Source organism: Chiloscyllium plagiosum, unplaced genomic scaffold (assembly GCF_037043375.1).
Source record: "Chiloscyllium plagiosum isolate Xiang-an unplaced genomic scaffold, Cpla_swu_hap1 HiC_scaffold_38, whole genome shotgun sequence".
In the NCBI taxonomy this organism is placed as follows: domain Eukaryota; kingdom Metazoa; phylum Chordata; class Chondrichthyes; order Orectolobiformes; family Hemiscylliidae; genus Chiloscyllium; species Chiloscyllium plagiosum.
The window spans coordinates 17,410,005-17,436,291 of NW_028270176.1; the positions used below are offsets into that span (position 1 = coordinate 17,410,005).

The following is a 26,287-nucleotide window of genomic DNA, read 5'->3' on the forward strand; positions in this document are numbered from 1 at the left end:
CACTGCTGCCTCACAGCGCCTGAGACCCGGGTTCAATTCCCGCCTCAGGCGACTGACTGTGTGGAGTTTGCACGTTCTCCCCGTGTCTGCGTGGGTTTCCTCCGGGTGCTCCGGTTTCTTCCCACAGTCCAAAGATGTGCAGGGTCAGGTGAATTGGCCATGCTAAATTGCCCGTAGTGTTAGGTAAGGGGTAAATGTAGGGGTATGGGTGGGTTTCGCTTCGGCGGGTCGGTGTGGACTTGTTGGGCCGAAGGGCCTGTTTCCACACTGTAATCTAATCTAATCTATAAAACAGAGACAGGCAAGTTGTTTCTGCTGGTGGGTGAGAGTAGGACGATGGAACATGGCCTCAAGATGAGGGGGAGTAGATTTCGGACAGAGATGCCTTTCCCAGACACTAGTGAAACTATGGAATTCTCTACCATAGAGACATGAAAGACATTCAAGAGACTGTTGGATCGGTGTTTGCATGGTAGGGGACTGAAGGATCATGGGAACAATGCAGGGTGGAGGGGCTGGGATGATGGATAGATCATCCCCGATCTTACCGAATGGTGGAACAGGCTCGATGGGCCAAAAGGCCTACTCCTGCTTCCATGACGATGGAAGTGGGAACCAATTCCAGTTGACAAAGGGGTCAATACAGTGAAGGGGAGACAGGCTCCCTCATGTGTCAGAGCCCACACCCTCACCTCTCCCATCCCACTTTAGCTCAGGAGAAGGGAGGGCTGCATCAGGCTGACGACAGGCTGAGCTTGACATGACCCCTCCCCCAAATAGAGAGAGCACGGTGGGGGGAGGGGAACCGGAAACAAATCCACCCGGACGTACCAGTTTGGCAGTAGGATGAGTGGTGAACTGGAATGCCTTATCAAGCTGGAGCAGCACCACTCTAATCGAGACCCTGAAGTATTAGATGTCAAACGTAAATTCATTTGGATTGAAAGCACTGATGAGTGGTTTTCACAGACTGTACTTATCGGAGATGACCACCCCAGGTAAAGGATCAAACGTTATTCTGTCATATGAAAAGTTAAAAGCCCTTTGTCCACAAATCGATACGCACTCCCAGAAGGAACCTGAGAGCAGACACAAAGTTGAATGAAGAGCATTGCAACAAATAGCACCCACATTGGTTATGGCTTCCTGCAGCCTCCATTATGTTCCGGATCAATGTAACCCCCTCCGGCCGCTACACCCCCTCCCTATCTCTGTAACCCCCTCCTGCTGCTACACCCCCTCCCTATCTCTGTAACCCCCTCCTGCTGCTACACCCCCTCCCTATCTCTGTAACACCCTCCAGCCCCTACACCACCTCACTATCTCTGTAACCCCCTCCAGCCCCTACACCACCTCCCTATCTCTGTAACACCCTCCAGCCCCTACACCCCCTCCCTATCTCTGTAACCCCCTCCAACCCCTACACCCCCTCCCTATCTCTGTAACCCCCTCCAGCCCCTACACCACCTCCCTATCTCTGTAACACCCTCCAGCCCCTACACCCCCTCCCTATCTCTGTAACCCCCTCCAGCCCCTACACCACCTCCCTATCTCTGTAACTCCCTCCAGCCCCTATACCCACTCCCTATCTCTGTAACACCCTCCAGCCCCTACACCCCCTCCCTATCTCTGTAACCCCCTCCAGCCCCTACACCCCCTCCCTATCCCTGTAACCCCCTCCGTCCGCTACACCCCCTCCCTATCTCTGTAACCACCCGCAGCCCCTACACCCCTCCGTATCTCTGTAATCCCCTCTGGCCGCTACACCCCCTCCCTATCTCTGTAACACCCTCCAGCCCCGACACCCCCTCCCTATCTCTGTAACGACCCGCAGCCCCCACACCCCTCCGTATCTCTGTAACCCCCTCTGGCCGCTACACCCCCTCCCTATCTCTGTAACACCCTCCAGCCCCTACACCCCCTCCCTATCTCTGTAACCACCCGCAGCCCCTACACCCCTCCGTATCTCTGTAACCCCCTCCAGCCCCTACACCCCTCCCTATCTCTGTAACCCCCTCTGGCCGCTACACCCCCTCCCTATCTCTGTAACCCCCTCCAGCCCCTACACCCCCTCCCTATCTCTGTAACCCCCTCAAGCGCCTACACCCCCTCCCTATCTCTGTAACCCCCTCCAGCTCCTACACTCCCTCCCTATCTCTGTAACTCCCTCGAGCCCCTACACCCCCTCCCTATCTCTGTAACCCCCTCCAGCCCCTACACTCCTCCCTATCTCTGTAACCCCCTCAAGCGCCTACACCCCCTCCCTATCTCTGTAACCCCCTCCAGCCCCTACACTCCTCCCTATCTCTGTAACCCCATCCAGCCCCTAAACCCCCTCCCTACCTCTGTAACCCCCCTCCAGCCCCTAAACCCCCTCCCTATCTCTGTAACCCCCTCCAGCCCCTACACCACACCCCTATCTCTGTAACCCCCTCCAGCCCCTACACCCCCTCCCTACCTCTGTAACCCCCTCCAGCCCCTAAACCCCCTCCCTATCTCTGTAACCCCCTCCAGCCCCTACACCCCCTCCCTATCTCTGTAACCACCCGCAGCCCCTACACCCCTCCGTATCTCTGTAACCCCCTCTGGCCGTACACCCCCTCCCTATCTCTGTAACACCCTCCAGCCCCTACACCCCCTCTCTATCTCTGTAACCCCCTCCAGCCCCTACACCCCTCCCTATCTCTGTAACCCCCTCCAGCCCCTGCACCCCTCCCTATCTCTGTAACCCCCTCCAGCCCCTACACCCCTCCGTATCTCGGTAACCCCCTCCAGCCCCTACACCCCCTCCCTATCCCTGTAACCTCCTCCAGCCCCTACACCCCTCCCTATCTCTGTAACCCCCTCCAGCCCCTACACCCCCTCCCTATCTCTGTAACCTCATCCAGCCCCTACACCCCTCCCTATCTCTGTAACCCCCTCCAGCCCCTACACCCCTCCCTATCTCTGTAACCCCCTCCAGCCCCTGCACCCCTCCCTATCTCTGTAACCCCCTCCAGCCCCTACACCCCTCCCTATCTCTGTAACACCCTCCAGCCCCTGCACCCCTCCCTATCTCTGTAACCCCCTCCAGCCCCTACACCCCTCCCTATCTCTGTAACCCCCTCCAGCCCCTACACCACCTCCCTATCTCTGTAACACCCTCCAGCCCCTACACCCCCTCCCTATCTCTGTAACCCCCTCCAGCCCCTACACCCCCTCCCTATCTCTGTAACCCCCTCCAGCCCCTACACCACCTCCCTATCTCTGTAACACCCTCCAGCCCCTACACCCCCTCCCTATCTCTGTAACCCCCTCCAGCCCCTACACCACCTCCCTATCTCTGTAACTCCCTCCAGCCCCTATACCCACTCCCTATCTCTGTAACACCCTCCAGCCCCTACACCCCCTCCCTATCTCTGTAACCCCCTCCAGCCCCTACACCCCCTCCCTATCCCTGTAACCCCCTCCGTCCGCTACACCCCCTCCCTATCTCTGTAACCACCCGCAGCCCCTACACCCCTCCGTATCTCTGTAATCCCCTCTGGCCGCTACACCCCCTCCCTATCTCTGTAACACCCTCCAGCCCCGACACCCCCTCCCTATCTCTGTAACGACCCGCAGCCCCCACACCCCTCCGTATCTCTGTAACCCCCTCTGGCCGCTACACCCCCTCCCTATCTCTGTAACACCCTCCAGCCCCTACACCCCCTCCCTATCTCTGTAACCACCCGCAGCCCCTACACCCCTCCGTATCTCTGTAACCCCCTCCAGCCCCTACACCCCTCCCTATCTCTGTAACCCCCTCTGGCCGCTACACCCCCTCCCTATCTCTGTAACCCCCTCCAGCCCCTACACCCCCTCCCTATCTCTGTAACCCCCTCAAGCGCCTACACCCCCTCCCTATCTCTGTAACCCCCTCCAGCTCCTACACTCCCTCCCTATCTCTGTAACTCCCTCGAGCCCCTACACCCCCTCCCTATCTCTGTAACCCCCTCCAGCCCCTACACTCCTCCCTATCTCTGTAACCCCCTCAAGCGCCTACACCCCCTCCCTATCTCTGTAACCCCCTCCAGCCCCTACACTCCTCCCTATCTCTGTAACCCCATCCAGCCCCTAAACCCCCTCCCTACCTCTGTAACCCCCCTCCAGCCCCTAAACCCCCTCCCTATCTCTGTAACCCCCTCCAGCCCCTACACCACCCCCCTATCTCTGTAACCCCCTCCAGCCCCTACACCCCCTCCCTACCTCTGTAACCCCCTCCAGCCCCTAAACCCCCTCCCTATCTCTGTAACCCCCTCCAGCCCCTACACCCCCTCCCTATCTCTGTAACCACCCGCAGCCCCTACACCCCTCCGTATCTCTGTAACCCCCTCTGGCCGTACACCCCCTCCCTATCTCTGTAACACCCTCCAGCCCCTACACCCCCTCCCTATCTCTGTAACACCCTCCAGACCCTACACCCCTGCCTATCTCTGTAACCCCATCCAGCCCCTACACCCCTCCTTATATCTGTAACCCCCTCCGACCCCTACACCCCCTCCCTATCTCTGTAACCCCATCCAGCCCCACAACACCTCCCTATCTCTGTAACCCCCTCCAGCCCCTACACCCCCTCCCTATCTCTGTAACCCCATCCAGCCCCTACACCTCCTCCCTATCTCTGTAACCCCCTCCAGCCCCTATACCCTTCCCTATCTCGGTAACCCCCTCCAGCCCCTACACCCCCTCCCTATCCCTGTAACCTCCTCCAGCCCCTACACCCCTCCCTATCTCTGTAACCCCCTCCAGCCCCTACACTCCCTCCCTATCCCTGTAACCTCCTCCAGCCCCTACACCCCCTCTCTATCTCTGTAACCCCCTCCAGCCCCTACACCCCTCCCTATCTCTGTAACCCCCTCCAGCCCCTGCACCCCTCCCTATCTCTGTAACCCCCTCCAGCCCCTACACCCCTCCGTATCTCGGTAACCCCCTCCAGCCCCTACACCCCCTCCCTATCCCTGTAACCTCCTCCAGCCCCTACACCCCTCCCTATCTCTGTAACCCCCTCCAGCCCCTACACCCCCTCCCTATCTCTGTAACCTCCTCCAGCCCCTGCACCCCTCCCTATCTCTGTAACCCCCTCCAGCCCCTACACCCCTCCCTATCTCTGTAACCCCCTCCAGCCCCTACACCCCTCCCTATCTCTGTAACCCCCTCCAGCCCCTACACCCCTCCCTATCTCTGTAACCCCCTCCAGCCCCTGCACCCCTCCCTATCTCTGTAACCCCCTCCAGCCCCTACACCCCTCCCTATCTCTGTAACCCCCTCCAGCCCCTGCACCCCTCCCTATCTCTGTAACCCCCTCCAGCTCCTGTATCTTTTTCCTGTCTCTGTCCTGGTAGCTATTTCTATTACCCACATCTTCTGTCCATCGCTGATATCCTTCATTGAGCAGTAAGCTTGAGCTCAGACCTTTGCTTTTTTTTATTGACTTACTGGATGTGATTTATGGGCATCATTGACCACGTCAGGAGTCATTGCCCATCTTTAATTGCCCAGGGGGCAGTTAAGAGCCAATCACATCACTGTGGGTGTGGAGTCTCATGTAGGCCCAGACCAGGTAAGGAGGGCGGTTTCTGTCCCTGAAGGACGCTCATGAACCAGATGGGTTTTTCCCAACAGTTGACAAAGTGTTCACGGTCATCATTAGACACTTAATTACAAATTCCCTCCACCCCTCCCTATCTTTGTGATCTTAATTCCAGACATTTTTATCGAGTTCAATTTCCACCATCAGCTGTGTGGAGGATTCGAACCCGGGTCCCCAGATATTTTCTGGGACTCTGTGTTAACAACCTACTGAGAATTGGTGAGCACCTCTTACTTTGATAGCAATCTCCGTGCACACATATTTTGACCGGGCACTGTTAAATGGTTCTCTGAAGTAAGTGTTCTCATTTCAACTCCAGCTCCTCAGACTTCAATTGTACTTGAATGGAGCAAGCCAGCATTAGAGTCATAGAGTCATCGAGACGTACAGCATGGAAACAGACCCTTCGGTCCAACCTGTCCATGCCGACCAGATATCCATGCTAAATTGGCCCATAGTGTCCAGTGATGTGCAGGTTAATGTGGATTGTCCATGATAAATTGTCCCATTGTGTCCAGGGATGTGCAGGTTAAGGTGGATTGGCCAGGCTAAATTGTCCCTTAGTAAACAGGGATGTGCAGGTTAGGGTGGATTGGCCATGCTAAATTGTCCCATAGTGCCCAGTGATGTGTAGGTTAGGGTGGATTGGCCGTGCTAAATTGTCCCATAGTGCCCAGTGATGTGTAGGTTAGGGTGGGTGTTTTGAGAGCAGTGGCGGGCGTCAGATGTTTGTTGGTGCCTGCATTTTTCAGGAGTGCGTGCATTGAGGTGAACAGTTCAACGCATTAGGAAAATGGAATAGAAGGAAGAAAGCAAACTCTGCTCACTGACGATGCGGGTCCAGTCTCTCAGAACTGGCCAGAAAGTCAGGTGGTGTGTGCGGATTCAGTCAAAGCTAAACACTGCTACTGAACCCACCTGTCCACTCCGAACATGCTGAGAAGTCAATAAGGAGAAAGTTCCAGAAAAGAACTATGGCCGCATCATCTGAACAGGGAGCTTTAAGGTGGAGAGGGATTGCTGAACAAAGAGACCTTGGAGAGTGCAGGTTCATAGCTCCTTGAAAGTGGAGTCGCAGGTCGATAGGATAGTAAAGAAGGCAGGTCAGAGCATTGAGTATAGCAGTTGGGAGGTCATGTGGCTGTTGGTTAGGCCACGTTTGGAATTTGTGTTTAATTCTGGTCTCCCTGCTACAGGAAAACTGTGAAACTTGAAAGGGTACAGCAAAGATTTGCCTCTAAAGAGTATCCCACCCAGACCCATTCCCCAACCCAATTGGGCGGTATTGAGTACAGGAGTTGGGGCCATGTTGTGGCTGTACAGGACATTGGTGAGGCCACTTTTAGAATATTGCGCGCAATTCTGGTCTCCTTCCTATCGAAAAGATGTCAAAACTTGAAAGGGTTCAGAAAAGATTTACAAGGATGTTGCCAGGGTTGGAGGGTTTGAGCTGCAGCGAGAGGCAGAATAGGCTGGGGCTGTTTTCCCTGGAGCGTTGGAGGCTGAGGGGTGACCTTATAGAGATTTATAAAATCATGAAGGTGCTTGGATAGGGCTTTAAGGTGATGATTAGTTGCTGAGCAAAGAGACCTTGGAGTGTGGGTTCATAGCTCTTTGAAAGTGGAGTCTCAGGTCGATAGGATAGTGAAGAAGGTGTTTGGAACACTTTCCTTTATTGGTCAGTGCATTGAGTATAGGAATTGGGAGGTCATGTTGTGGCCTTAAAGGATGTTGGTTAGACCACTTTTGGAATATTGTGTGCAATTCTGGTCTCCTGCCTGCCTGAAGTATGTTGTGAAACTTGAAAGGGTTCAGAAAAGATCTACAAGGATGTTGCCAGGATTGGAAGATTTGAGCTACAGGGAGAGGCTGAACAGGCTGGGGCTGTTTTCCCTGGAGCGCTGAAGGCTGAGGAGGTGACCTTATAGCAGTTTATAAAATCATGAGAGGCATGGATAGGGTAAATAGACAAAGTCTTTTCCCTGGGGTGGGTAGAGTCCAAAAATAGACACATAGGTTTAGGGTGAGAGGGGAAAGATTTAAAAAGGAACGAAGGGGCAACTTTTTCACGCAGAGGGTGGTGTGTGTATGGAATGAGCTGTCAGAGGAAGTGGTGAAGTTTGATACAATGACAGCATTCAAAAGGCATCTGGATGGGTATATGAATAGGAAGGGTTTAGAGGGATATGGGCCAAGTGCTGACAAATGGGACCAAATTAATTTAGGATATCTACTTGGCATGAATGAGTTGGACTGAAAGGTCTATGACCATGCTCTACAGCTCTATGACTCTATGACTTTGTTGTGAGGTTTACATATCTATAAGGTTAATGTTGAAGGTAAAACAACAAAATATTTATGACTGATTGTTGCATTGAGATTGTTTTGAGTCTCTTGCACAATCCAATATTGCTTTTTTTTTTCATTTTGAATTTAATAAAAATGCCATTCCCTGTCTAGGTGACATCCTCAGTGCTTGGGAGCCTCCTATGAAGCGCTTCTGTGACCTTTACTCCCCCGCATTTGTAATGGTTTGAATCTGCCGCTTCCGGTTGTCAGTTCCAGCTGTCTGCTGCAGTGGCCGGTATATTGGGCTCAGGTCGATGTGCTTATTGATTGAATCTGTGGATGAGTGCCAGGGAACAGAGAACAGCCAGGGAATTCCTAGAGGTATGGCACTCATCCACAGATTCAATCAATAAGCACATCGACCTGAGCCCAATATACCGACCACTGCAGCGGACAGCTGGAACTGATAACCAGAGGCGGCAGATTCAAACCACTACAAGTGCTGGAGGAAAGATACAGAAGCGCTTCACAGGAGACTCCCAAGCACTGAGGATGTCACCTAGACAGGGGACGAAACATCCGCAACACACATTCCCAGCTCGGCGAACAGAACCACAACAACGAGCACCCGAGCTACAAATCTTCACACAGACTTTAAATGCCGTTCCCTTTTATTAAATGTATACTGGTAGCCTCTTGTAAGTATGTTCAGTGACTGACCTCCATGGTAAACAAATAAGGCTCGTGATCTCTCAATTAGTGGTGCTGGAAGAGCACAGCAGTTCAGGCAGCATCCAAGGAGCTGCGAAATCGACGTTTCGGGCAAAAGCCCTTCATCAGGAATAAAGGCAGTGAGCCTGAAGCGTGGAGAGATAAGCTAGAGGAGGGTGGGGGTGGGGAGAAAGTAGCATAGAGTACAATGGGTGAGTGGGGGAGGAGATGAAGGTGATAGGTCAGGGAGGAGAGGGTGGAGTGGATAGGTGGAAAAGGAGATAGGCAGGTAGGACAAGTCCGGACAAGTCATGGGGACAGTGCTGAGCTGGAAGTTTAGAACTAGGGTGAGATGGGGGGAAGGGGAAATTAGGAAACTGTTGAAGTCCACATTGATGCCCTGGGGTTGAAGTGTCAAGTCAGGCCTAACTCCGGGATCTAACTTTTCCAAATTACCTGGGAAAAGAACAGACTTTTTTTTCCCATGGAGTCTCTCCAGGTCTTTTTATTGATGTATCGTTCTGGTACAAGTTGAGCAGAATCAAAATGAGCAGCTATCTACAAAAACTTGCAATGACACCTCCAACTCAATGTCTCACTGAAAACGTTATCGAGTATGAAAGGTTTATAGTGCGGCTGTAAATGGAGCAAAATTAATAAGGTGACTTGGTGCTCTGCTGAGAGACACAGATTTGCTCTTTTATTGTAGAAACCCAGCAAACACTTTGAGGCCAGAGGGAAAACCCAGAAAATGTTAAATGCATTCCAGACGGTACAAATCAATATTATTCATCATTCATTGTTGGAATCGGTGATAAGGTGTGCTTTCTTGGAAAGGCATGAATAGCTTTTATCTCCAGTTCTCCAAAGGTGGCACTCCTTGTTGGCAAAACAAACACTATACTAATTATAATGAGGTCAGCCTGATGGAGCTCATAGAATATGAGTTTCCAGATTGGAACGGCTAACCCGGTCCTATCAGGGATCCCTGGTTGCTAGCTGAAAATGTGTTGCTGGAAAAGCGCAGCAGGTCAGGCAACATCCAAGGAGCAGGCGAATCGACGTTTCGGGCAAGAGCCCTTCTTCAGGAAGGGCTTCTTCCTGAAGAAGGGCTCTTGCCCGAAACATCGATTTTCCTGCTCCTTGGATGCTGCCTGACCTGCTGCGCTTTTCCAACAACACATTTTCAGCTCTGATCTCCAGCATCTGCAGTCCTCACTTTATCCCTGGCTGTTAACCTGGTCCAATCAGGGTGTCCTGACTGTTAACCTAGTCCAATCAGGGAGTCCTGGCTGTTAACCCAGTCCAATCAGGGACCCGTGGTTGTTAACCTGGTCCAATCAGGGAGTCCTGGCTGTTAATCCGGTCCAATCAGGGAGCCCTGGCTGTTAACCCGGTCCAATCAGGGAGCCCGGGCTGTTAACCCGGTCCAATCAGGGAGCCCTGGCCATTAGCCCGGTCCAATCAGGGAGCCCTGGCCATTAGCCCAGTCCAATCAGGGAGCCTGGGCTGTTAACCCAGTCCAATCAGGAAGCCTGGGCTGCTAACCCAGTCCAATCAGGGAGCCCTGGCTGTTAACCCGGTCCAATCAGGGAGTCCTGGCTGTTAACCCAGTCCAATCAGGGAGCCCGGGCTGTTAACCCAGTCCAATCAGGGACCCCTGGCTGTTAACCCAGTCCAATCAGGGAGCCCGGGCTGTTAACCCGGTCCAATCAGGGAGCCCTGGCCATTAGCCCAGTCCAATCAGGGCGCCCTGGCCATTAGCCCGGTCCAATCAGGGAGCCCGGGCTGTTAACCCAGTCCAATCAGGGACCCCTGGCTGTTAACCCAGTCCAATCAGGGAGCCCGGGCTGTTAACCCGGCCCAGTCAGGGATCCCTTGCCATTAGCACGGTCCAATCAGGGCGCCCTGGCCATTAGCCCGGTCCAATCAGGGAGCCCGGGCTGTTAACCCAGTCCAATCAGGGAGCCCGGGCTGTTAACCCAGTCCAATCAGGGAGCCCGGGCTGTTAACCCGGTCCAATCAGGGAGCCCTGGCTGTTAACCCGGTCCAATCAGGGAGTCCTGGCTGTCAACCCAGTCCAATCAGGGAGTCCTGGCTGTTAACTCGGTCCAATCAGGGAGCCCTGTCTGTTAGACCGGTCCAATCAGGGAGCCCTGGCTGTTAACCCGGACCAATCAGGGAGCCCTGGCTGTTAACCCGGTCCAATCAGGGAGCCCTGTATGTTCACCCGGTCCAATCAGGGAGCACTGGCTGTTAGCCCAGTCCAATCAGGGAGCCCTGTCTGTTAGCCCTGTCCAATCAGGGAGCACTGGCTGTTAGCCCTGTCCAATCAGGGAGCACTGGCTGTTAACCTGGTCCAATCAGGGAGCCCTGGCTGTTAACCTAGTTCAATCAAAGAGCCCTGGTTTTTAATCTGGTCCAATCAGAGAGCCCTGGCTTTTAATCTGGTCCAACGTAGTTCCGAAGTTCTATCAGCTCTGGATATACTGACCCTGGAGCGGGTTCAGAGGAGATTCATGAGAATGGTTCCAGGAGTGAAAAGCTTAATAAATGAGGAACAGTTGCGGACTCAATAGAGTTTAGAAGGATGAGGGGCGATGTGATTGAATGGCCTGGACAGAGTGGATGTTGGGAAGATGTTTCCATTGGGAGGAGAGACTCGGACCCAAGGGAACAGCCTTAGGATAAAGGGAAGACCTTTTAGGACGGATAAGGAGAAACTTCTTCAGCCAGAGAGTGGGGAATCTGTGAGATTCACTGCCACCGAAGGCTGTGAGGGTCAGATCATTGAGTATATTTAAGACTGAGATGGATAGGTTCCTGAGTATCAAGGGGGTGAAGGGTCAGGGGGAGAAAGCGGGAGAATGGGGTTGAGAAAGTTATCAGATATGATTGAATGTCGGAGCGGACACGATGGGCCGAATGGCCAAATTTCTGCTCCTATGTCTTATTGTCTCATGGTCTTATCAATTGAGGGTCTCTGGCTGACAGATAGGAAGAGGAGGGTCAGAGATTCTGTTCACTCTCACAGCTGGCTCTGAGGGTGCTGGGTCAGTGTGGACCCCTCTCCGGGTGTGAATAAAAGGGGGACTTGGGGATGTGACGCCAGCCTCTGAGGAGTTAGTTCATCACTGATCATTGAAGAATACAGTGCTTTAGCCTATTGAGTCTGAACCACCAAAGGTATCGACACTAGCCCCACTTTCCTGCATTAGGCCCAGAGCCATGTATGTTATGACACTTCAATGGCTCACCCACGTACTGTGTAAGGGTTGTGATGTTTCCTGGCTCAGCCACCTTCCTAGGCAGTGCATGCCAAACTCCCGAAGAACCTCTGAGTTGAAAGGTTTTCCTCAATTCCCCTCGAAACCTGCTGCCTTTCACTTTCAAGATTAACCACCCCCGTGCGCCATTACTGACCCTTCAACTCAGCGGCTGTCCATCCCCCTATGACCTTACCACACCTCTATCAGGTTCCTCTGCTCGAAGGACAATGCCCTGCGCTTATGCAGCCTGTCCTCATCGCTAAACCGTTCCATCACAGGATGGACAGGTGGATATCTTGAAGGATCTCCTCGGCATCTCGTCCAGTGCAGCTCCATCCTCCCTGGAGGGTGGGGATCGTCTGCCAAAGTGTTCATTTACCAGATCGTGCCCACACCCAGTTGGCGCCTGAGGATGGAGGGGCCTGGTAGCTCAGTGGTTAGCACTGCTGCCTCACAGCACCCGGGTTCGATTCCAGCCGCTGGCGACTGTCTGTGTGGAGTTTGCACATTCTCCCCGTGACTGCTTGGGGTTTCCTCCGGGTGCTCCGATTTCCTCCGACAATCCAAAGACGTGCAGGTCAGGTGAATTGGCCGTGTTAAATTGCCGATAGTTTTAGACGCGTTAGTCAGGGGTAAATGTAAGGGAATGGGTCTGGATGGGTTAATCTTCAGAGGTTCAGTGTGGGTTTGTTGGGCCGAAGGGCCTGATTCCATACTGTAGGGAAATTAACCTGAAAAACCCTTGCCGTTCAGTGAATTGGGATCAGGGAAGGGATTCACAACCCGGGATCACTGCATCAGGTGGGCGAGCCCGTTGGGCTGAATCCAGTAACACACTGAGGCCTGAACAATGGGTACAATTTCCCAACCTGTTGTGGCACCCATGCACGGCCTGCCTTCTCCACCATACCCATTCCCTGAGAAGCGATGACTGAACCCAGTGTTATACAGAGACAGACCTGTCCCCACCAGTACTGTACCCCAATGTTATACAGCAAAAGACCTGTCCCCCCCAGTGCTGTACCCCAGTAAACAGTGACAGACCTGTCCCCACCTTTACTGTACCCCAGTGTTATACACTGACAGACCTGTATCCACCTTTACTGTACCCCAGTGTTATACACTGACAGACCTGTATCCACCTTTACTGTACCCCAGTGTTATACACTGACAGACCTGTCCCCAACAGTACTGTACCCCAGTGTTATACAGGGACAGACCTGTCCCCACCAGTACTGTACCCCAGTGTTACACAGTGACAGACCTGTCCCCACCAGTACTGTACCCGTGTTACACAGCGTTGAATCTGTCCGCACCAGTACTGTACCCCAGTGTTATACACTGACAGACCTGTCCCCAACAGTACTGTACCCCAGTGTTATACAGGGACAGACCTGTCCCCACCAGTACTGTACCCCAGTGTTACACAGTGACAGACCTGTCCCCACCAGTACTGTACCCCAGTGTTATACAGGGACAGACCTGTCCCCACCAGTACTGTACCCCAGTGTTACACAGTGACAGACCTGTCCCCACCAGTACTGTACCCGTGTTACACAGCGTTGAATCTGTCCGCACCAGTACTGTACCCCAGTGTTATACACTGACAGACCTGTCCCCAACAGTACTGTACCCCAGTGTTATACAGGGACAGACCTGTCCCCACCAGTACTGTACCCCAGTGTTACACAGTGACAGACCTGTCCCCACCAGTACTGTACCCGTGTTACACAGCGTTGAATCTGTCCCCACCAGTACTGTACCCCTGTACACAGTGACAGACCCATCCCCACCAGTATTGTACCCCAGTGTTACACAGTGACTGACCTGTGTCCACCAGTACTGTACCCCACTGTTATACAGTGACTGACCTGTGTCCACCAGTACTGTACCCCACTGTTACACAGTGACAGACCTGGCCACAACAGTACCTTGCCACAGTGTTACACAGTGACAGACCTGTCCACACAAGTAATGCACCACAGTGTTATACAGTGACTGACCTGTCCCCACCTGTACTGTGCCCTAGTGTTATACAGTGACAGACCTGTCCTCACCAGTACTGTACCCCAGTGTTACACAGTGACAGACCTGTCTCCACCAGTACTGTACCCCAGTGTTATACACTGACAGACCTGTCCCCACCAGTACTGTACCCCAGTGTTACACAGTGACAGACCTGTCTCCACCAGTACTGTACCCCAGTGTTACACAGTGACAGACCTGTCCCCACCAGTACTCTACCCCAGTGTTACACAGTGACAGTCCTGTCCCCACCAGTACTGTACCCCAGTGTTACACAGTGACAGACCTGTCCCCACCAGTACTGTACCCCAGTGTTATACAGTGACAGACCTGTTCCCACCAGTACTGTACCCCAGTGTTACACAGTGACAGACCTGTCCCCACCAGTACTGTACCCCAGTGTTACACAGTGACAGACCTGTCCCCACCAGTACTGTACCCCAGTGTTACACAGTGACAGACCTGTCCCCACCAGTACTGTACCCCAGTGTTACACAGTGACAGACCTGTCCCCACCATTACAGTACCCCAGTGTTACACAGTCACAGACCTGTCCCTAACAATACCGTACCCCAGTGTTACACAGTGATAGATCTGTCCCCTCCATTATAGTACCCCAGTGTTTTACAGTGTCTGGTATCAGTGGAATCACCTGCCCATTATCAATTTGCCATATCTATAAGAAATCTTTGTAGATATGCATATCACTACCCATGATACTTTTTGCTTCAACAAAGATTTATTCTCACGTACATTCCTGCACAGATGTCAACTGAAGTCATGTTTAAAATCTTGATCAGTAGTGTATACCTTCAAAAATGTGATTTTGTGTTGGTTATTTAAATTATACTTAATAATTTAAAAAAATCAAAGGTATGAGAATTATAATTAACTGCGATCAGGGATATCTTGGTGCCCACATTAGTTGATCGATCCAGGATGCATTCATTGACTATACAAATGTCCTGGTCGATACCATCTCTCCCCCTCCAACATTGTCACATTTGCTTCTGGTACGTGTTTCTGACTCTCCTCTCTGTCTCAGGAAAACTAACCCAGCTTCTCCAAGTCAACCAACATTTACTGACTTCAATTGTAACTGTCGATAATGAACGGAACTTTCAAAACACACTCAATTTGCGCTTCACACAATGGAAACTTGCAACAATCATGCATTGCACTTTTATGAACAGTTAAACATTTCGAATAAAAGTCCAGGTTTTTTTAAACAAATAATAGAAACCTCAGTTGAAGTAAGAAGAGAGAAAACTTGTCGAATTCTAAAATTTGGCTTTTTTAAAATTTTCTGTGCTTTTGTAAACATACGCAACCCTAATGCAACAGGCTAGCAGGGTGGCTCAGTGGTTAGCACTGCTGCCTCACAGCACCAGGGACCTGGGTTTGATTCCAGCCTCGGGTGACAGTCTGTGTGGAGTTTGCACATTCTCCCCGTGTCTGCATGCGTTTCCTTGGGTGATCTTATTTCCTCTCACAGTTTAGATGTGCAGGTTAGGGTGGATTGGTCATGCTGAATTGCCTATAGTGTTAGGTGCATTAGTCAGGGGTAAATGAAGGGAAATGAGTCTGGGAGGGTGGGTGTGGACTGAAGATCCTGTTTCCACACTATTGGGAATCTAATCTAATCTTTTTTTTATAAGTAAAGTACTCACGGTTGACAGTTCTCAGAAACACCTTACAAATACTCTTTCAAAATCCGTACGGATTTTTTCATTCATTTCCTCAGTGTTACAGAGTTTGGGTTCTTGGTAAATTAAGGAACGTTTTATCTTTAAAAATTGCCAGTTAGTTTTCTTGTGCTTATAAAAAAGACTGAATTTTCAGAGTCTTTGCAGAGAGCATGATTGGCAAGTGGTGTGGAATTCAACACAGAGAGGGCAGTTTGGCAAGTATTGTGAACGAGGCAGCTGCAGTATCATGTGCATTTACTGAACAAACGCCAAGAAATTAAATACCTGCGAAAAATTCCATTTGGATCACTGGTATCCTGAGCTTGGATACATTCTTCAACCTTTCACAGGTGAATTGTACACTTACCTTTATTAGACGAGGTGCAGAATATAAGAGCAGGGAAGTGATGCTGGAACTGTATAAAATGCTGTTTAGCCCATACCTGGCATACTGTGTGCAGTTTGGGAATCCACATGGATAGCAAGGGATGGAATGGCACTGGGTTGGGGAAGACTTTCCAGGGGTTGCCTGGGTTGCAGAGTTTTGGATTTGAAGAGAAACCGGACAGACTGGGGAGACTTAGAGCAGAGGAGATTGAATTAAGATTATAATCCCTACAGTGTGGGAACAGGCCCTTCGGCCCGACAAGCCCACACTGACCCTCTGAATAGTAACCCACCCAGACCTATTCCCCTACCCTACTCTATTGCTCAACATTTACCCCTGACTAATGCACCTAATCTACACATCCTTGAACACTATGGGACAATTTAGCATGGCCAATCCACCCTAACCTGCACATCCCTGGGCACTATGGGACAATTTAGCACGGCCAATCCACCCTAACCTGCACTTCCCTGAGCACTATGGGACAATTTAGCATGGCCAATCCACCCTAACCTGCACATCCCTGGGCACTATGGGACAATTTAGCACGGCCAATCCACCCTAACCTGCACTTCCCTGAGCACTATGGGACAATTTAGCACGGCCAATCCACCCTAACCTGCACATCCCTGGGCACTATGGGACAATTTAGCACGGCCAATCCACCCTAACCTGCACATCCCTGAGCACTGTAGGATAATTTAGCACGGCCAATCCACCCTAACCTGCACATCCCTGAGCACTGTGGGATAATTTAGCATGGCCAATCCACCCTAACCTGCACATCCCTGAGCACTGTGGGATAATTTAGCATGGCCAATCCACCCTAACCTGCACATCCCTGAGCACTGTGGGATAATTTAGCAAGTTAGGGTGGATTGGCCATGCTAAATTGTCCCATAGTGCACAACAACAACTTGCATTGTGCAGCACCTCGCTCCTGGAGACGCCGGATCGTCACGCAGAGTTTGACAGTGAGCACACAAACCTTTGACACGGGGTTAATCACAGGCAATGTTTCCAACAGAACCCGTGTGTCAGATGTGCTGAGTAACCTGTACGTTTTGGGGTGCTGTACCTTTTGAGCTTTCAACACATTTCTTTAAAAAAAGACCACCTTCGTCTCTCCTGTGAGTCATTTTAAGATTCACGTCACTGTTTCCTAAACCTGTTTTAAATTTAAAGCTCAAGATTTGTATCATCAGAGTTCTCTGAAGAAGAGTTACTGGACAAGAAATGTTGACTCTGCTTTCTCTCTGCACAGACGCCTGCCAGACCTGCTGAGTTTCTCCAGCAACTTCTGGGTTTTTTTTTTCTCTTTCGGATCTGTAGTATCCACAGTTGTTCGTTTTAAGTCAGTTGAAGCAACCAATCACCTCACAGAAATAAATGGAACTAATAACGAAACGCTCAGAAACATAGAGAAGCTCATAACTAATATCTGTTAGGAAATAAAAATTAGCAAAGCTTAAAAGATTAAGTGTGAACAATCCACAGAGGGTCATAGAGCCATACAGCATGGAAACAGACTCTTCGATACCACCAGTCCATGCTGACCATAATCCCAAGCTAAACTAGTCCCACCTGCCTGCACTTGGCCCATATCCCTACAAACATTTCCTATTCATGTACTTATCCAAATGTCTGTTAAATATTGTAACTCTACCCGCGTCCACCACTTCCGCTGGAAGTTCAATCCGCACGCGTATGTAAAACATGTCCTTTTTAAATCTTTCTCCTCTCACCCTAAAGATAGGCCACCTAGTCTAGAAACTCCCCCCACCTTCGGGAAAAAAGCACCTGTCATTCACCTTATCTATACCCCTCATGATCTTATAAATCTTCATTCAGTCATCCTCAAACTCCAGTGAAGAAAATCCCAGCTGATCCAGCCTCTCCTTCTAACTCAAACCCTCCATTCCCCAGCGAGACCCTGACAAATCCTTTCTGAACCCCCTCCAGCTTAATAATGTCCTTCTTCGAACAGGGCGGCATGGTGGCTCAGTGGGTTAGCACTGCTGCCTCACGGCACCGAGGTCCCAGCTTCGATTCCCCCCTCAGGCGACTGTCTGTGTGGCGTTTGCACATTCTCCCCGTGTCTGCGTGGGTTTCCTCCGGGTGCTCCGGTTTCCTCCCACAGTCCAAAGATGTGCAGGTCAGGGTGAATTGGCCGTGCTGAATTGTCCCATAGTGCCCAGGAATGTGCACGTTAGGGTGGATTGGCCATGCTAAATTGTCCCATAGTGCCCAGGGATGTGCAGGTAAGGGTGGATTGGCCATGCTAAATTGTCCCATAGTGCCCAGGGATGTGCAGGTTAGGGTGGATTGCCAAAGTGCCAAGGGATGTGCAGGTTAGGGTGGATTGGCTATGCTAAATTGTCCCATTGTGCCCAGGGATGTGCAGGTAAGGGGGGAATTGGCCGTGCTAAATTGTCCCACAGTGCCCAGGGATGTGCAGGTTAGGGTGGATTGGCCATGCTAAATTGTCCCATAGTGTTAGGTGCATTAGTCAGAGGGAAATGGGTCTGGGTGGGTTACTCTTCGGAGGGTCGGTGTGGACTTGTTGGGCCGAAGGGCCTGTTTCCACACTGTCGGGGATCTAATCTAACTGGACACAATACTCCTGAAAAGGCCTCACCAACATACAACCTCGACATGATATCCCAACTCAAAGTTCCGAGCAAGTGACCCAAATACCCTGTTAATCATGGTGACATTTCGGGAATCTTTCAAGAGGCAGCCGGAAGAGTTAATCTATGCACCTATTAAGATTTTGCAAATTTGACATTCCCGTTGAAGAATTAGAGAGAGGAAAACAAAAACAGGAAACTACAACTATCAGGAAATAGCTGGAATGGATTATACATCAAGCTCTTATTCTGCACGTTCATACTTCATTAAATTCCAAAATATATTTATAATGTCACAGTGTAACCAGGTGCAGACAAACAGTTTTCGATAAAATTTTGGACAGAGCTCAGAGAAGGAGAGGGATCCTGGGATTGCTTGTCAACAGATCCCTGCGCGTGAATAGTGTGGTTAATAAGGCCCACAGGGCAATTGCCTTTACTCCTGATGAAGGGCTTTTGCCCTAAACGTTGATTATCCTGATCCTCGGATGCTGCCTGACCTGCTGTGCTTTTCCAGCACCGCTCTGATCTAAACTTGCCTTTGCCATTCAAGACGTAGATTATGAGAGCAGGGAGGCTATGTTGGAGCTGTGCAGGACGTTAGTGAGGGGAGGAGGGGGACTCCATAAATATCTCCATCCTCGATGATGGAAGCGAGTCAGTGCAAAAGAGAAGGCGGAAGTTTTCGCAGCAATCTTCAGCCGGAAATGTCGGGCGGATGATCCATCTCAGCCCCCTCTGGACAGCTCTTGACATCAAGACTACATTCGACCAAGCGTGGTATCAAGGAGCCGTGGCTGAAAACAACTGTTTTGGGGGGAAAGGTCTCCCCTGCTTGGAGTCATGCCTGACATGTCGGAAATTGGTCGTGGTTATTGAAAGTCAGTCATCTCAGATCCAGGACATAGGGTCATCAAGACGTACACCAGAGAAACAGACCATTCGGTTCAAACCGTCCATGCCGACCAGATATCCCAACCCAATCTCATCCCATTTGCCAGCACCCGGCCCATATCCCTCCAAACCCTTCCTATTCATATACCCATCCAAATGCCTCTTAAATGTTTGTAATTGTACCAGCCTCCACCACTTCCTCAGGCAGCTCATTCCACACACGTACCACCCTCTGCGTGAAAAAGTTGCCCCTTAGGTCTCTTTTATATCATTCCCCTCTCACCCTAAACCTATGCCCTCTAGTTCTGGACTCCCCCACCACAGGGAAACGACCTTGTCTATTTATCCTATCCATGTCCCTCATGATTTTATAAACCTCTATAAGGTCACCCCTCAGCCTCCGACACTCCAGAGAAAACAGTCCCAGCCTAATCATCCTCTCCTAGAGTCATAGAGATGTACAGCATGGAAACAGACCCTTCGGTCCAACCAGTCCATGCCAACCAGATATCCCAACCCAATCTAGTCCCACCTGCCAGCACCTGGCCCATATCCCTCCAAACCCTTCCCAATCATATGCCCATCCAAATGCCTCTTAAATGTTGCAAAAGTACCAGCTTCTGGCAGCTCATTCCATACACGTACCACCCTCTGCGTGAAAAAATTGCCCCTTAGGTCTCTTTTATATCTTTCCCCTCTCACCTTAAACCTATGCCCTCTAGTTCTGGACTCCCCGACCCCAGGGAAAAGAATTTGTCTATTTATCTTATCCATGCCCCTCATAATTTTGTAAACCTCTATAAGGTCATCCCTCAGCCTCCAGGGAAAACAGCTCCAGCCTGTTCAGCCTCTCCCTATAGCTCAAATCCTCCAACCCTAGCAACATCCTTGTAAATCTTTTCTGAACCCTTTCAAGTTTCACAACATCTTTCTGATAGGAAGGAGACCAGAATTCCAACAGTGGCCTTACCAATGTCCTGTCAACATGACCTCCCAACTCCTGTACTCAACACTCTGACCAATAAAGGAAAGCATACCAAACGCCTTCTTCACTATCCTGTCTACCTGCGACTCCACTTTCTCTTTGTTGATCAGTGTATCATGTGCAGGAGTTGAGAGGTCATGCTGTGGCTGTACTGGTTAGACGACTTTCGGAATATTGTGTTCAATTATGGTTTCCCTGCTCCAAGAAATAAGTCATTAAATGTGGAAAGGTTCAGAAACAATTTACAAAGGTATTACTTGGACTGGAGAGGGAGTGGCTGAATAGATTGGGGCTATTTTCCGTGCAGCGTCAAAGACTGAGGGGTGACTTTGTGGAAATTAATAAAATCACATGGGGCGCAGCTAGGGTGTATAGCCAAATCCAAAAATCGATTCTCCTGCTCCTCGGATGCTGCCTGACCTGCTGTGCTTTTCCAGCACAACCCTTTTCAACTCTGAATAGCCAAAGTTTTTCTCCTCAGGGTCGGGGATTCAAAAACTAGAAGAGCAGGGGTTTAAAATGAGAGGGGAAAGATGTGAAAGGGACCTAAGGGACAACTTTTTCACGCAGACGGTGGTACGTGTGTGGAATGAGCTGCCAGAGGAAGTGGTGGAGGCTGGTACAATGACAGCATTTAAAAAGCATTTGGATGGGTATATGAATAGGAAGGGTTTGGAGGGATATGGGCCGGGTGCTGGCAGGTGGGACTAGATTGGGTTGGGATATCTGGGTCGGCATGGACGGGCTGGACTGAAGGGGTTGTTTCCGTGCTGGCTCTATGGCTCTAACCGCTGCACAAGCATGCATAGAAAGCGGATTTCACAGTTAAATACTTCAAATAATTTTTATTTGTTCATTAATGGGACATGGGAGTCCCTAGCTGGGCCTAGCATTTATTGCCCCGTCCCTTAGTGCCCCGTGAGAAGGTGATGGTGAGCCACCTTCCTGAACTGCCCTAAGTGTACCCACAATGCCCTGAGAGAGTGAACACCAGGATTTGGACCCGAAAGGAGCAGCGATATATTTCCAAGTCGGGATGGTGAGTGGCTTGGAGGGGTACCTGCAGGGGGTGGTGTTCCCATGTATCTGCTGCCCTTAGCCTTCTAGATGGAAGTGGTCGTGGGTTTGGAAGGTGCTGTTTGGTGAATTTCTGCACGGCATCCTGCAGATCCTACACAATGCTGCTACTGAGCGTCGGTGGTGGAGGGAGTGGGTGTTTGTGGATGTGGGGGCCGATCAAGAGCAGGGGCTGCTTTGTCCCTGAAAGGTGACGTGTTTCTTGAGTGTTGTTGGAGCGGCCCCCATCCAGGGGCAAAGGGGGAGTATTCCCTCACCCTCCTAACTTGTGCCTTATCTTATAGATGATGGACAGGCTACAGAAATAACTACAAGTTCATGATTAAATCCTTTCAGAGACCCAGGAAACCCATATGCCACTAGACCGACTTCAAAAATCCAAGATAAAATATAAATCGATCACATATCTTAAACCTTTGTTGACACTTTTCCAACAGTCAGCCACTGTGTGACAGGAGTGGGAGATATCTCTCAAATGAGCTCTGGGTCAGAGGGCAGGGCTTTATCTTAGGTATCCTTTGTCCAGACAGGACAATCTCTCCCACAAAGAAACCATGGCAACAGCACTGATTGCCTTCAGCGAAATCTTCCCTCCCCACGCTTTTTCCAGCCTGCGCTCTGGCTAAATCTAACCCCAGACACACACACCTGACTTTCAGAGCACAATGGGATTAATGGCATTCATCTTCCAGTTGCAGTTCCAACAACGGCCATTACCATCGGTGGCGCTGCTGAGGCAGCTTACCTGCCCTCTGTTTGGGCGGGCAGTTCCTGGGACTGGGCCGCCCGCCTTTGATTGGATGACAGGCAATCACGTACAGTAATTGGCTGTGTAGGGCAAAAGCTGGCTTGATTGGCACCACAGCCTCTCCCTCCACCATCGGGGGATGCTCAGTAGCAGCAGGGTGTACCATCTACACGATGCACTGCAGAAACTCACCAAAGATCCAGAGACACCTTCCAAATCCATCTTGAAGGCTAAGGGCAGCAGTTCCGTGGGAACACCACCCCCTGCAGGTACCCCTTCGAGCCACTCACCATCCCGACTTGGAAATATATCGCTGTTCCTTCAGTGTCGCAGAATTTGCAAGCCTTCCTTGATCCTAAATCTATCAGGCAAATGTGGCTCAGTGCTCAATTTTGACTGGCGCACAGAGGAGGTGGTGAAGGTGGGTACAACCTTTAAAGGGCATCCAGATGGGTACATGAATAGGAAGGGTTTAGAGGGATGTGGGCCAAGTGCTGGCAAATGGGACTAGATTAGGTTAGGATATCTGGTTGGCATAGACGAGTTGGGCTGAAGGGTCTGTTTCCGTGCTGTATAGCTCCATGACGTACACCACTGTAGCGTATCAATGTTGCACCATTTGGAAGGACAATCAATGTTAAGTTCATAAGCAAATTCTTTTGTTTCTAAGTCTGAGGCTACACATCTCTCTGGCCAAAATGCAGTGAGGTGAGAGTCAAAGGAACCAGAGGGAGGGAAAATGTCACTGCAGCGCAAGATCTGGCTGTTGGGAACGTGTAGGTGATTCAGGGTTGGAGTGGTCGAAAATGGGAATGAAGGTTTCGCTGAGAGAGACAGAGGGAAGCTGAGAAGTGATTGTAGAGACTTCTAGTTAACTGAGTGAGTGAGGGCAAAGTGAGTGGTTAGTCAGAAAAATATCTCGGACTTTGGCCAGGTTCACTCGGGCTGACGTAGCCAATTTCTCGCATGAATGATAGCAGAGATAAGGAGGGCCGCTCTAATTGCATGAGAATGACTCAGCGTTGGATATGGAACTATAGTTTCCTGATCAGTGTTTGTGTTTAGCAATGAAAAGAAAGATTAAAGAAGAACAAAAGGACAGTGACTGAAACAGAAGCTTTGTTGTGCTATTTTCTATTCTTACGTGCGAGCAGCAACAAATCATGCCAGTTTCCAAGGCCCACGTGTCGTAAACAGGCCTCTCCCTCACCTTACCCCCTCACAGACGCTGCTGGAAACAGAACCTTTTGTGTTCAGCGAGACCGGCTGCGGCAGAAACAGCAGGCGCAGCAGCAAGGTGGCAGCGTCGAAGTTGGTGGGGCCGAGCGCAGGATTCAAGATGGCGGCATCGTTGATGGTGGCTCTGGTGTCAGTGCTGGCTCAAGTGACGACACAATGGCCTTGGTTCAAGAAAGTTTGTGGGCTCTGATACTTCAATTGATTCCAAGATGGCGGGGGCAGCAGCAAGGGGTTGCCAGCAGCAAGTGATGGTGATGTTGGTGGGCCCAGTTCATAGCAGCCTGTCAGGACAGTGACACAGACATTCCTTTCCTTTCATATCTGTTTCTTTACATTCGCCTCTTATTTTTAATTCTAACTCTTGCGTTCTAAGATGACGCCGGAGAATGGCACTGCGTGCAAGTGACATTAAAATCTAACCTAATGTGGAAAATATGAACAGGAGTAGGCCTTGAAGCCTGCTCCACCAGTCAATACAATGATGTGGAGGCCCGGTGGCTCAGTGGTTAGCCTTGCTGCCTCACAGCACCAGTGACCCGGGTTCAATTCCAGCCTCGGGCAACTGCCTGTGTGGAGTTTGCACATTTTTTCCTGTGTCTGTGTGGGTTTCCTCCCATAATCCAAAAGTTTTGAGTATAAGGATTGGGAGGTCGCATTGCGGCTACATAGGACATTAGTTAGGCCGCTTTTGGAATATTGCGTGCAATTCTGGTCTCCCTCCTTTCGGAAAGACTTGAAAGGATGTTGCCAGGGTTGGAGGGTTTGAGTTACAAGGAGAGGCTGAATAGGCTGGGGCTGTTTTCCCTGGAGTGTCGGAAGCTGAGGGGTGACCTTATAGAGGTTTACAAAATCATGAGGGTCATGGATAGGATAAAAAGACAAGGTTCTTTCCCCTGGGGTGGGGGAGTCCAGAACTGGAGGGTATAGGTGAGAGGGGAAAGATTTAAAAGGGACTAAAGGAGCAACTTTTTCACACAGAGGGTGGGACATGTGTGGAATGAGCTGCCAGAGGATGTGGTGGAGGCTGGTACAATTGCAACATTTAAGAGGCATTTGGATGGGTATATGAATAGGAAGGGTTTGGAGGGATATGGGCCAATTGCTGACAAATGGGATTGGATTAGGTTCGGATATGTGGTGGGCATGGACGAGTTTGACTGAAGGGTCTGTTTCCGTGCTCTGCATCTCTATGACCCGAACTAATGTCTAACTTTCTGGGAGGAAATCAGCCCATCCTTACCCAGTCTGGCCCACGTGTGACGCCTGACCCACACAGCCGTCCGTTTGAATCCTAGTCACTCTCATTAAAGTCACTCGCCAACCACTAATGCCAAAGGCATTTAGGGACTGCCAAACAAACACTGACCGATCCCACAAGCAAACAGGACATTTGATGTCACATTAATCGCTTCCACAGACTCCTCGCTGCCTCGACACTTTCAGCCTGTTAATTTGACAGGCACAACTGATGAGCTGGAATTTCCTGCCACTATGCATGAGGAAGACTGAACTCATTGTTCGTCTGAATTCCTTTCCCAGTTTCCGGCTCTGTTCCCTGCTCACGCAGTCTGAGATGAAGCGAGCCACCCGTTTGAAACTTGGAGGGCGTCTCGGAACCCACGTCCGCACCATCGCCCGAACTTCTGCCACTTGGCGCAATTTGAATCCAACGAAAATAGGAAACCATCGTCGGCTGGCAGGGAGAAGCCCGATTTGGTGCAGTCACGGGGCCTTCTAGGTGATGAAACGCCTGTCCTTTCTTGGCCTGGGCCTACGTGTGACGGCAGACCCACTGCGATGTAGCCGGCTGTGAACAGGGCAATAACGTCGAGAGTGTGGCGCTGGGAAAGCACAGCAGGTCGGTGCAGGAGAATCGACGTTTCGGGCATCAGAATTCCTGAAGAAGGGCTTATGCTGCTCCTCGGATGCTGCCTAACCTGCTGTGCTTTCCCAGCGCCACACTCTTGATCTCCAGCACCTCCAGTCCTCCCTCTTTCCCTCTGGGCAATAATTGCTGGCCGAGCCAGAGTCGCCCACATCCCCAGGAAGGAATTATAAAAAGGAAACGCACCTCCACTCAGCACCGCACTTTGACCTTTGACCCCTAGCGGTCCTCACTTTGACCCAGCCTCAATGATGTCTAAGATCTTCCACTTTTTGAGCATTTTCAGTGTTGACTCTTGCATTGTTTGTGGCTGAATGTTCACTTGACCAGGCACACATCCTGCTCAGCTCCCTTTGAAACACTCCTTAAAATCTACCAGTTGGCTTTAGCTGTCTGACTCAATATTGTCCTCATGACGGCCACGCACCGTTTTACAGAGTTGCTCTCAGCTGCCATTATTCACTCATGGAATGTGGGCATCGCTGGGCTGGTATTTAATGGACAGCACGGGAGCTCAGTGGTAAGCACACCAGCCTCACAGTGCCAGGGCCCAGGTTCGATTCCAGCCTCGGCAACTCAATCCAAAGATGTGCAGGTTAGGGTGGACTGGCCATGCAAAGTTATCCCATAGTGTCCAGGGATGCGTAGGTTAGGGTGGATTGGCCATGCTACATTATCCCATCGTGTGCAGGGATGTGCAGGTTAGGGTGGATTGGCCATGCTAAATTGTACCATAGTGCCCAGGGATGTGTAGGTTAGAGTGGATTGGGCAAGCTAAATTGTCCCATAGTGCCCAGCGATCTGCAGGTTAGGGTGGATTGGGCAAGCTAAATTGTCGAGGAGAAAGT

The 26,287-nt window shown here is 50.8% G+C and overlaps 1 long non-coding RNA gene across 1 annotated transcript; it reads left to right on the forward strand.

The window, feature by feature from the left end:
• Window positions 1–877: 877 nt before the first annotated feature.
• LOC148139007 (uncharacterized) lies at window positions 878–25,330 on the forward strand. The gene is made up of 3 exons (XR_015753670.1): window positions 878–998; window positions 5,727–5,830; window positions 25,094–25,330. It is a non-coding gene; the product is annotated as an uncharacterized LOC148139007 (long non-coding RNA).
• Window positions 25,331–26,287: the final 957 nt, after the last annotated feature.